The 12,989-nt window shown below is 41.7% G+C and overlaps 1 pseudogene across 1 annotated transcript; it reads left to right on the top strand.

Annotated features, from left to right (window-relative positions):
- Positions 1-10,854: 10,854 nt before the first annotated feature.
- LOC308256662 (large ribosomal subunit protein uL4-like) lies at positions 10,855-12,521 on the top strand (annotated as a pseudogene). The gene is made up of 2 exons: positions 10,855-11,454; positions 11,894-12,521. The product of its transcript is annotated as a large ribosomal subunit protein uL4-like (transcript).
- The last annotated feature ends 468 nt before the right edge of the window (positions 12,522-12,989 follow it).

The following is a 12,989-nucleotide window of genomic DNA, read 5'->3' as shown; positions in this document are numbered from 1 at the left end:
AAATATGCTCAATGAACTTAGGGGAAGAGTAGATAAATTCAGTGAAAATTTAAACAAAAAGATAGGAAACATAAAAATGGAATTTGTGTTACAAATTTGAAGGGGTTTGTTCCCCTATTTGCATCAAAGCCCAAACAAATGCAAACCAAAGTAAAAGTTTATTTAAGGAAATTGCGCCATTCCCAGAGTCACAGGTGAACTAGTGGTCTAATTCCTGGCTCTCCCAATTCCTGGCCTGCATGGCACAGATTTTAAGGGGGTGGGGGGAGGGATTTATTCATGGCAATTAAGGGAGTTGGGGTCATAGGCTCTTCTGATTTGTTGGAGCCAGGGTAAGGAGTAGTTGATCATTATATCAGGTTTCAATATCAGCTATGGCTCCAGTCTGTCTGGGTACATGAGGGTGTGGTAGGTAGCATCATTCCACTTTCCTGGGCCTGGGGCTGAATCACAACTGAGATTAAGTTGTTATCTTTAGTTTGACTAAAACTTGGTTCCCTTGATCAACAGACTTGAGGCTTAAGTCAGTTTGACACTGACCAGAACCTGATGTTCTAAGGGCTCTAAGGTAGAAGGGGAAAAAAAAAGAGAGTCATGGTGCCATTAGACTGAATCAAGAAGACAGAAAGGAGAAAGGGTCATGTTAAAGAAATAGAGTTTCTGTGTAGTTAAATTAGAAAACATAAAAATAAGAACCAGCCAGAAATGAAGAATACAATAATTGAAATGAAGAATGCATTAGAGTGAATCAACAGTAGATTAGATGAATTAGAGGATCTAATTAGCGATTTGGAATACAAGTAGCAGAAAACACCTAATCAGAACAGCAAAAAGAATAAAGAATTCAGTCAGGACACATACAATAAGCAACCAATGAATGCATAAATCTCAATCTCTCTCTCTCTCTCTCTCTCTCTCTCTCTCTCTCTCTCTCTCTCTCTCTCTCTCTCCCCCCCTCCGTCTCTCCCTCCCCCCGCCCATCAAATCAGTAAGAAAATAAAAATAAGAATGAAGAATTCAAAACAATGAGGATAGTTTAAGGGGCTTCTGGGACAACATCAAGCATAACAACATTCTTATCATAGGGGCACCAGAGGAGAAGAGGGAAAGAAATTGAAAACCTATTTGAAGAAATAATGACTGAAAACTTCCCTAACCTGGTAAAGGAAATAGACATACAAGCCCAGGAAGCTCATAGAGTTCCAAACAAGATGCAAAGTACAGCAGAGGGAATATGGTCAATAATATTGCAAAAACTCTGTATGGTACTAGACTTATTGGGGTGATCACTTTGTGAGTTACATATATATCTAATCACTGTGTTGTACATCTGAAACTAATATAATATTGTATGCCAATTGTAATTGAAAAATTAAAAGAATTTTTAAATAGAAACCATGAGGAAAGAAATCCATATGGAGCATAGAATACTACAGACATACACATATATGAACACTCATATATACATACACTTATTATAGTAAAATGCTATGAAGATATATCAGCTTTAGGTGACTGTTCATGTTTCAGTGTATTTTTGTACTGTTATTTAGAAATCTAAGTTTGATAAAAGATCATGCAGAAACCCACCATTTACTTCAGCAAAGACACATTATTCTGCTCCTGAACCCTTCAATCTCAAGAATTTGCAGTACTGTTTACCACCCCTTGGTAGCATTGTACAGCATATGTTAGGACTAACTCAAACTTCATATTAATCTCCGAAGGTCTAAAATTGCAAAACAGGAGAAACCAAGATGGCGGCATAGGTAAACACCTAAACTGCTGCCTCGCACAACAATTTCAAAACTACAACTAAAAGACAGAACGGACACCATCCAGAACCGCAGGAAAGCTGACTGAGTGAAAATTCTACAACTAGAAGGAAGGAGAAAAGCTCACAGAGAATTGGAGGTACGGCAAAGGGTCTTTGTGCGCGCAGAGAGGAAGGGCGGCGAAGTGCCTGGCTGGCTTTCTCTGGCGGAAGGGGGAAGGGAGCCCCCGACCGCATTGAACCCCAGTTCTGACTGCACTGAACACCTATTCCGGGCGAGCCCCTGGGGACCCACGCTCTTGTGGGGGGAGTCTGGACTCTCGGGCGGAGACTCGGGAGCCGGGGAAGGCGGAAGACTGAAAGTCCGCTCGCGCCAGTGCGCACAAAGGCTGCGGGAGGCTGCCACAGGCTTTCCCTAGCGGAAGGGAGTGAGAGGCTCCTGACGGCACAGAACCCCAGTTCTGACTGAAGTAAGCCCCAGTTCTGACTGCAGTGAACGCCAGTTCCAGGCGAGCCCCCGGGGACCCACGCTCTTGTGGGGGGAGTCTGGACTCTCGGGCGGAGACTCGGGAGCCGGGGAAGGCGGAAGACTGAAAGTCCGCTCGCGCCAGTGCGCACAAAGGCTGCGGGAGGCTGCCACAGGCTTTCCCTAGCGGAAGGGAGTGAGAGGCTCCTGACGGCACAAAACCCCAGTTCTGACTGAAGTGAGCCCCAGTTCTGACTGCAGTGAACCCCAGTTCCAGGCGAGCCCCCGGGGACCCACGCTCTTGTGGGGGGAGTCTGGACTCTCGGGCGGAGAATCGGGAGCCGGGAAGGCAGAGAACTGAAGGCACACACGTGCTAGCAAGGGCAAGGCTGACGGGAAGCCAAGACTGAGACTCCACCCCATCCAAGCTGAGCACAGAGGCTATTGCAATTTGGCAAGTCTAATCCTATAAGGCTGTCTCCAGCACCGGACTTCTCCCAGCATAGACACAGCTGATCCTTACAGCCAACTGGCCTGGAGGTCAATTCTTCCCAGTGATACCAACAACAATAAAGACTTAATTACAACAAGGCTGAACACACAGTCCACAAAGGGGTGCACCAAGAGTGTCCACCTCAGGTTAACTGGGGAGGCAGACCCACTGGGCCAAATTGGAAACCTAGCACACAAATCTACCAACTCAGGGAAGCAGTGAAAATGCGGCGTCTAAGAATCAGATCACAAACGAAAGAAATGGAGGAAAACAAACGACTGGATATAGAATTCAAAACCACGGTTATAAGGCTTTTTAAGAATATCCTAGAAAAGGCCGATAAATATAACGAGACCCTCGAAGAGATGAAAAAGGACCAACTAGAAATTAAACATACACTGACTGAAATAAAAAATATTATACAGAGACCCAAAAACAGACAAGAGGAACACAAAAATCAAGTCAAAGAATTGAAATACAAAGAAGCAAAAAACACTCAACCGAAAAAGCAAAAAGCAAAAAAAAAAATCCAAAAAGTTGAAGATAATGTAAGAAGACTCTGGGACAACTTCAAGCGTACCAACATCAGAATTATGGGGGTGCCAGAAGAAGAGAGAGAGCAAAATACTGAAAACCTATTTGAAGAAATAATGACCGAAAACTTCCCCCACCTGGTGAAAGAAATAGACTTACAAGTCCAGGAAGCCCACAGAACCCCAAACAAAAGGAATCCAAAGAGGACTACACCAAGACACATCATAATTAAAATGCCAAGAGCAAAAGACAAAGAGAGAATATTAAAAGCAGCAAGAGAAAAACAGTTAGTTACCTACAGGGGAGCACCCATACGACTGTCAGCTGACTTTTCAACGGAAACTATGCAGGCCAGACGGGAGTGGCAAGAAATTTTCAATGTGATGAATAGCAAGAACCTACAACCAAGATTACTCTACCCAGCAAAGCTATCATTCAGAATTGAAGGGCAGATAAAGAGTTTCACAGACAAGAAAAAGCTAAAGGAGTTCATCACCACCAAACCAGTATTATATGAAATGCTGAAAGGTATTCTTAAAGAAGAGGAAGAAGAAAAAAGGAAAGATAAAAATTATGAACAACAAATACATATCTATCAACAAGTGAACCTAAAAATCAAGTGAATTAAAAACCTGAGGAACAGAATAATCTGGTGAATACAATAGAATCAGGGGCATAGAAAGGGAGTGGACTGATAATTCTCAGGGGGAAAGGGGTATGGGGGGGTTCATAAAGAGACTGGACAAAAATCATACACCTATGGATGAGGACAGTGGGGGGTGGGTAAGGGCAGAAGGTGGGGTGGGAAATGGCTGGAGGGGAACTATGGGGGAAAAAAGGAGAAATAATTGTAATAATCTGAATAAAGATTTATTTAAAAAATAAAAAAAAAAAAAAAAAAAAATAAAAAAATAAAATTGCAAAACAAATATCATAAGGTGACAGCTTTGTGATGGACACTCACTCATGAAAAGGTTATATGATAACTAAAACTAGAATATTTGGTTAAGAAACACATTAAATACTGACAGTTTTATCTACAAGAGAAATCCACAAAAGGGAGAGATCCAGGAGGGCTCTCATGAAGTGTGGAGGCTTTGAGGGAAAATTAGGTAAACTGGCCTGTGAGGCGTAGGATTAGACTTCAGGGGATTGAGAGAAGGACATTGGATTCGCAGAGGAATGGGACAGAAGCAAGAACAGTGTGAGTAGAGAAAATGAGACCAATTGAGATCAGAACTGAAGGTTCATGCTGGGAAGTAGTTCTGAGGCCAAATGGGTGAGTAGTGAGCAAGACAAGGGAGGTTATTGGATTTAATAAGGGGGCAGTGCGTGGAGATCCCTAGAAGTGCTATTTCAGGAGACTGGTGGTCAATGGACAGAACTACTCATTATTTATAATATACTATTTGATTTTTTGTGTGAAAAATATTCTTCATAGTTTTTCATAAAAAATAATGCTAATATTCTAAAGATCCCTATTTTTATGCTTTTTTGGGGGGCGGGGTAAATCAGAACAAGGTATAGGGTCTTTAGTCCTGATAGATAAAATAGCTTGAATACATGCATTTATTTATTTATTTTTATTTCAATAATTTAAACCTAAAAACTTAAGTTTGTTTTTAAAATCCCAATGTTTTAAAGGAGAGAAAAAATATTTCCTGGCTGACTGGTTTGGGAACAAGAACAATAGATTTTAATTATTGTGCAATTAAAACATACACTTTGAAAGTAGCATGCTATTAAACAATGATTGAGTTACCAAAGAGATCAAAGAAGAAATAAAAAACATCATGGCAACAAACAACAATGAAAACACAACAATCCAAAATCTATGGGACATAGTAAAAGCAGTCTTGAGAGGGAAGTTCATAGCTCTACAGGCCTACCTCAAAAAACAAGAAAAAATGGTAATAAATTATCTAACCCTACAACTCAAAGAGTTAGAAAGAGAGCAACGAGAAAAGCCCAGCGTAAGCAGAAGGAAGGAATAATAAAGATCAGAGCGGAAATAAATGACATTGAGACCAAAAAAACAATACATAAGATCAACAAAACCAAAAGCTGGTTCTTTGAAAGGATAAACAAGATTGATGAACCTCTAGCCAGGCTCACCAAGAAGCAAAGAGAGAGGACCCAAATAAACAAAATCAGAAATGAAAGAGGTGAAGTAACAACCGATCCCACAGAAATACAAATGGTTATGAAAAAATACTATGAACAACTATATTCCAACAAAATGGACAACCTAGATGAAATGGACATATTCTTAGAAAAATACAAGCTCCCAAAACTCAATCAGGGGAGAAACCAAGATGGTGGCATAGGTGAACACCTAAACTGCTGCCTTGCACAACAATTTCAAAACTACAGCTAAAAGACAGAACAGACATCATCCAGAACCACTGAGTGGAAATTCTACAACTAGAAGGAAAGAGAGGGGCACACGGAGACTCAGAGGAGCTGTCACAGGCTGAGGTACGGAGACAAGTGCGCGGAGAGGACGGGTGGCTGAGTGCCTGGCTAGCTTTCTCTAGCGGGAGGGAGATGGAAGCTCCCAACTGCACTGAACCCCAGTTCTGACTGCACTGAACCCCAGTTCCGGGCAAGACCCTGGGGTCCCAGACTCATATGGGGGGAGTCTGGACTGTCGGGAAAAGAGAGGAGCGCACGAAAACTCAGGGAGCCGCAAAAGGCAGAGGTCTGGAGGCGCGCACGCGTGAGTGCGCACAGAGAGGACTGACTGCTGAGTGTGCCGCTGGCTTTCTCTAGTGGGAGGAAGACGGAAGCTCCCGACTGTGCTGAACTCCAGTTCGGGGTGAGAATCTAGAAATCCAGATTCACTGGGGGAGAATCTGGACTGTCTGGCAGCGGGCGAACTCGAGGGCGGCTTTCTCTCAGAGGTGCTTGCAGTGATTACCACGGGACACTGAGACCCAGAAGCCTCATAGGGCAGGGCTGATGGGAAGCCAAGGCTGTCTGCTCTGCCCTGAGACTCCGCCCCATCCAAGCTGAGCACAGAGGCTTTTGCAATTTTGCAAGTCTTATCTCATAAGGCTCTCTCCAGCACAGTTTTCCTGGTGTAGACACAGCTGATCCTCACAGCCAATTGGCCCAGAAGTCAATTCCTCCCAGTGATACCAACAACAATCAAGACTTAACTACAACAAGGCTGTACACACAGTCCACAAAGGGGTGCACCAAGAAAGTCCACCTCAGGTAACTGGGGAGGCTGAGCCACTGGGCCATATAGGACACCTAGCACACAAAGCTACTCTACCAACTCAGGGAAGCAGCCAAAATGTGGAGACAAAGAAACAGATCACAAACGAAAGAAATGGAGGAAAGCAAACGACTGGATATAGAGTTCAAAACCAAGGTTATAAGGTTTTTCAAGAATTTCCTAGAAAAGGCCGATAAATTTAGAAAGACCCTCGAGGATATGAAAAAGGACCAAATAGAAATTAAACATACACTGACTGAAATAAAAAATATTATACGGAGACCTAACAGCAGACTAGAGAAACGCAAGAATCAAGTCAAAGATTTGAAATACCAAGAAGCAAAAAACACTCAACCGGAAAGCAAAAAGAAAAAAGAATCCAAAAATTTGAAGATAGTGTAAGGAGCCTCTGGGACAACTTCAAGCGTACCAACATCCGAATTATGGGGGTGCCAGAAGAAGAGAGAGAGCAAGATGCTGAAAACCTATTTGAAGAAATAATGACCGAAAACTTCCCCCACCTGGTGAAAGAAATAGACTTACAAGTCCAGGAAGTGCACAAAACCCCAAACAAGAGGAATCCAAAAAGGACCACACCAAGACACATCATAATTAAAATGCCAAGAGCAAAAGACAAAGAGAGAATCTTAAAAGCAGCAAGAGAAAAACAGTTAGTTACCTACAAGCGTGCACCCATATGACTGTCAGCTGATTTCTCAACAGAAACTATGCAGGCTAGACGGGGGTGGCAAGAAATATTCAAAGTGATGAATAGCAAGAACCTACAACCAAGATTACTCTACCCAGCAAAGCTATCATTCAGAATGGAAGGTCAGTTAAAGAGCTTCACAGATAAGAAAAAGCTAAAGGAGTTCATCACCACCAAACCAGTATTATATGAAATGCTGAAAGATACTCTTTAAGAAGAGGAAGAAGAAGAAAAAGGTAAAGATAAAAATTATGAACAACAAATACATATCTATCAACAAGTGAATCTAAAAATCAAGTGAATAAAAAATCTGATGAACAGCCCTGACTGGTTTGGCTCAGTGGATAGAGCATTGGCCTGCGGACTGAAAGGTCCCAGGTTCGATTCTGGTCAAGGGCATGTACCTTGGTTGTGGGCACACCTCCAGTAGGAGGTGTGCAGGAGGCAGCTGATCGATGTTTCTCTCTCATCGATATTTCTGACTATTCCTCTCCCTTCCTCTCTGTAAAAAATCAATAAAAATATATTTTAAAAAATCTGATGAACAGAATAAACTGGTGAATATAACAGAATCAGGGGCATAGAAAGGGAGTGGACTGACAATTCTCAGGGGGAAAGGGGTGTGGGAGGTGTAGGAAGAGACTGGACAAAGGTCGTACACCTATGGATGAGGACAGTGGAGGAGGTAAGGGCAGAGGGTGGGGTGGGAACCGGGTGGAGGGGACCTATGGGGGGAAAAAAGAGGAACAATTGTAATAATCTGAACAATAAAGATTTATTAAATTAAAAAAAATAATCATAGTTAAAATTGATACAGTGCTTTACAGTTTACAGCTAGGAAATAAAGCATTGCTGAAGAAAATTAAAAAAAAAACCTCAATCAGTAAGAATAAAAAAACCTGAATACGCCGATAACTACCTAAGAAATTGAAGCAGTGATTAAAAATATTCCAGCAAACAAAAGCCCTGGTCTGGACGGCTTTACAGGGGAGTTCTACCAAGCATTCAAAGAAGAACTAAAACCCATGGTCCTCAGACTATTCCAAAAAATTCAAGAGGAAGGAACACTTCCAAGCTCTTTCTATGAAGCCAGCATTACCCTTATTCCAAAACCAGATAAAGACACCACAAAAAAAGAGAACTACAGGCCAATATCCTTGATGAGTATTGATGCCAAAATCCTCAACAAAATTCTAGCAAATCGGATTCAGCATTACATTAGGAAGATCATACACCATGATCAAGTGGGATTTATTCCGGGGATGCAAGGATGGTACATTATCCATAAATCAACAAATGTGATACATCACATAAATAAATTGAGAGACAAAAATCACATAATCATATCAATTGATGCAGAAAAAGCATTTGATAAAATCCAACATCCTTTCTTGATAAAAACTCTCAGCAAAGTGGGAATAGAGGGATCATACCTCAACATAATAAAATCCTTATATGATAAACCTACAGCCAACATCATACTCAATGGGCAAAAACTAAACTCATTTCCCCTGAGAACGGGAACAAGAGAGGGATGCCCACTTTCACCACTCCTATTCGATATAGTACTGGAAATGCTAGCCATAGTGATCAGACAAGAAGAAGAAATAAAAGGCATCCAAATTGGAAAAGAAGAAGTAAAATTGTCATTATTCACAGATGACCTGATATTATACATAGAAAACCCCAAAAACTCTATCAAAAAACTATTAGACTTAATAAATGAATTTGGCAATGTAGCAGGATACAAGATTAACACCCAGAAAACTGTGGCTTTTTTATACACCAATAATGAACTCACAGAAAGAGAAACCAACCAAACAAAAAAACAACCCCATTTACCATTGCACCAAAAAACTTATGATACCTAGGAATAAACTTAACTAAGGAGGTAAAAGACCTGTACTGGGAGAACTACAGGACATTGAAAAAAGAGATAGAGGAAGACATAAACAAATGGAAGAATATACTGTGTTCATGGATTGGCAGAATCAACATCATTAAAATGTCCTTGCTTCCCAAAGCTATCTATAGATTCAATGCAATCCCCATTAAGATACCAAGGGCATATTTCACAGACCTAGGACAAACTCTCCAAGAATTCACATGGAATAAAATAAGACCACAAATAGGCTCCCGCCACTGCAGCTATGCTAAGGAGCAGCAAGCTTGGCTTCTAGTTGAGCAGCGCTCCCCCTATGGGAGCACACTGACCTCCAGGGGGCAGCCCCTATGTTGAGCGTCTGCCCCCTCGTGGACAGTGTGCATCATAGCAACCAGTTGTTCCACTCTTTGGTTGATTTGCATATTAGGGTTTTATTATATAGGATTTTTAAATTTTTGGTAAAACATACATAACATGAAATTTACCATTTTAACCTTTATAAAAAAATATATTTTTTATTGACTTCAGAAAGGAAGGGAGAGGGAGAGAGAAAGCTGGAAACATCAATGATGAGAGAGAATCACTGATTGGCTGCCTCCTGCATGCCCCATACTGGGATCAAGCCGCAACCCAGGCATGTGACGTGATCGGGAATCGAACTGTGACCTCCTGATTCATAGGTTGATGCTCAACTACTGAGCCATGCTGGCTGGGCTTTAACCATTTTAAGTGTACAAATTAGTGGGATTAAATACATTAACAATGTTGTGCAACCATCTCCACTATCCATTTCCAAAACTTTTCATCGTCCCAAACATAAAACCTGTACCTCTTGAACAGTAACTCACCATTTCCCCTTTATCTATAGTATTTCCAAATTTTACCCTTGTATAGGTTTTTTTTTAGTGGTTGCTCTAGGTATTACATTATGTATACTTGTCGCAATCAACTCGTGTCACCATTTTACTAATTCAAGTTAAGTATAGAAATCTTACCTTCATTTACATCTTTGTTCTCTCTGTTTATAATATAATATAAAAGGGGCTCTATGGAAAGTAACCTCACAGGGTGATTTGATCATAAATTCCTAACTGAACAGGTCATGGTGGGTAGTCATGCCCCAGGTCTACTAGTATAACTTCTTTAGTAAAAGGTTTATCTTTGCCTTAAGCAGCCCTGTCCATTGTTTCTGCACATCTAGGTTAACACACCTTTGAAATGCTTCTTTTGAGAGCCCTCTTACTAAAGCCTGACCACCTTCAGGAGAGAACATAATCTTAACCTTTCTGAAATCAGATCCGTGCCTTGCTTTCTCCCACTTTCCTGTAATCTTCCTTATACTCCCTCCTTAATTTCAAATGCACAAAAGAAGCTGACAACTGTCATATTCTTGGTAGCACTTATCTCAGTCTGTTGAGATCTTGCTTCCATGTGTATCCTCTATTTGATTCAAATAAAGTTTTATAAAAATTCTCTACAGGTATGGACATTCTTATGGCAACATATTTACATACAACATGGTTATAGTTCTTGCTTTCACTGTTAATTTAGAAAATTCAAGAGGAGAATGAAACTGTATTATATACACTAATGTTTTTTGTTATGTTATTTCTTTCTTCTTGATGTTATAAGTTTCCTTCTTTTATTTTTTTCTTTCTGTTAGAAAACATTGTTTCTGGTAGGTCTGCTTGTGAGAAATTCTCTTAATTTTCCTTCATCTGGGATATCTTGACTTCATTTTCATTATTAAAGAATATTTTCCCTTTTCCTATGGGAGCCACCAGCTTGAGAGAAGTGTGGTCACAGATATCAGTGTGCTCTGAACAGAGGGAATCATCTGGCAAAAAATGTCACTTTCACACCAACTTGTGCAAAAACAATAGACAGCCCTATGCTGGAAGTGAATTGGCAGGTCATCAAACCAGTGTTGGGTCTTGGGGTACTGACAGAGCTGTGGCTCGAATTCCTAGAGTTTGAGGTGGAGGAAATCATCATTCTGGCCAGGATGCTTTTGGACATATGCGTGTGGGGGCTGCACATTTGCACGACCAAAACCTGGCGCCATTGGCAACGCAGAGTGAACACAACACAGCAGCAGTATGCCATCTGCTCTGCCCTGGCTGCCTCGGCCTTACCAGCACTGGTCATGTCTAAAGGTCATCATATTGAGGAAGTTCCTGAACTTCTCTTGGTAGTTGAAGATAAAGTTGAAGCCTACGAGAAGACCAAAAGTCTGTTTTGTTTCTTAAGAAACTTAAGGCCTGGAATGGTATCAAAAAGGTCTATGCCTCTCAGCAAATGAGAGCTGGCAAAGCAAAATGAGAAGCCGTGCCATGCAGAGACCTTGTATTATCTACAACACGGACTATGGTATCATCAAAACCTGAGACACATCCCTGGGGAAGCATTTGAGATTTTGCTCCCATGCGTATTTCATCAGTTTGGCTAAAATTAATTCTTTTTAATTTTTAAATAAAAAAAATGTGTTTTCAAATAAACATGAAAATTATCAACAGGTTTGTTTCTTTTCTGGATACTGTAATTTTTTTATTGTTTAAAGTATTACAAATAGTAGTACATATGTCTCCTTTTTTTTTTTCCCCATTGACCTCCCCCCGACCTCCCCTACCCCCCAGTACATGCCTTTACCTGCCCCCGCCCCCCAGTGTCTTGTATCCATTGGTTATGCTTATATGCATGCCTACAAGTCCTTGGGTTGATCTCTTACAGCCCCCATCCCCCACACCAACGTCCCCTGCCTTCCGCTATCAACAGGTGTTTGTTTCTTATATTGATGAGGTTTTTATAGAAAATAGGAAGCCGAGAAAGGAGAAAATAATGCTGAGATTTAGTGATGGAATTACTCTGCTTAATGTAAGCAAACAGAACATTTTGAACCTTGCTCCCATGGGCATGTGAGCCATTTCTGTGTTTAGACTGAAAGGGCTTTTCTGCCAGTTAGGTGATCTGTTTGGCACCTGGTGCAAAGCTGCCTCCCTCAAGAGTAACTACAGCTTTCCCATGCACAAGATGCTCAGTATAGACCTGAGCAGAATCTTGAAAACCCTGGAGATCCAAAGAGCCCTCCGAGCACCGCACAAGAAGATTCACCGCAGTCCTGAAGAAGAATCCACTGAAAAACCAGAGAGTCATGTTGAAGCTGAACCCGAACCCGTATGCAAAGACCATGAGCCAAACATCATTCTCCATAGGCCAAGAACCACAAGCTCCAGATGGATAAAGCAGCAGTTCTAGACGCCAAATCAGAAGAGAAGGTGGTTCCAGGCAAGAAGTCTGTGGTAGGGAATAAAGGAAAGAAGGCTGTTGGTGTTACGAAGCAAAAGAAACCTTTGGTGGGAAAAAAAAGGTTACAGCTACCAAGAAGTGAGCCCACAGAAAAGAAACCTCCCACAGAAGAAAAGAAGCATGTAACATAAAGTTAAATTTGGTCAAATCACTTTGGATAGTCCTAGCCAGGCGTCCTCAAACTACGGCCCGCGGGCCACATGCGGCCCGCCGAGAACATTTATCCGGCCCGCCGGGTGCTGCTGCCTGTCCTGCTTAGCAGCCGACTCGTCCCGGGTGCGCATAGGAATTTGTTCATAGTTATTTTTTTAAACTATAGTCCGGCCCTCCAACGGTCTGAGGGACAGTGAACTGGCCCCCTGTTTAAAAAGTTTGAGGACCACTGGGCCGGTTTGGCTCAGTGGAAAGAACGCCGGAGTGGGGACTGAAGGGTCCCGGGTTCGATTCTGGACAAGGGCACGTGCCTGGGTTGCAGGCTCGATCCCCGGTAAGGGGTGTGCAGAAGGCAGCCAATCAATTATTCTATCTCATCATTGATGTTTCTATCTTTCTCTCCCTCTCTCTTCCTCTCTGAAATCAATAAAAATATATATTTTTAA

The sequence above is a fragment of the Plecotus auritus genome, assembly GCF_963455305.1.
Source record: "Plecotus auritus genome assembly, chromosome: 8".
Lineage (NCBI taxonomy): Eukaryota > Metazoa > Chordata > Mammalia > Chiroptera > Vespertilionidae > Plecotus > Plecotus auritus.
Note: the sequence above shows the minus strand (reverse complement) of the source record. Positions and strands in the feature narration are given on the sequence as shown.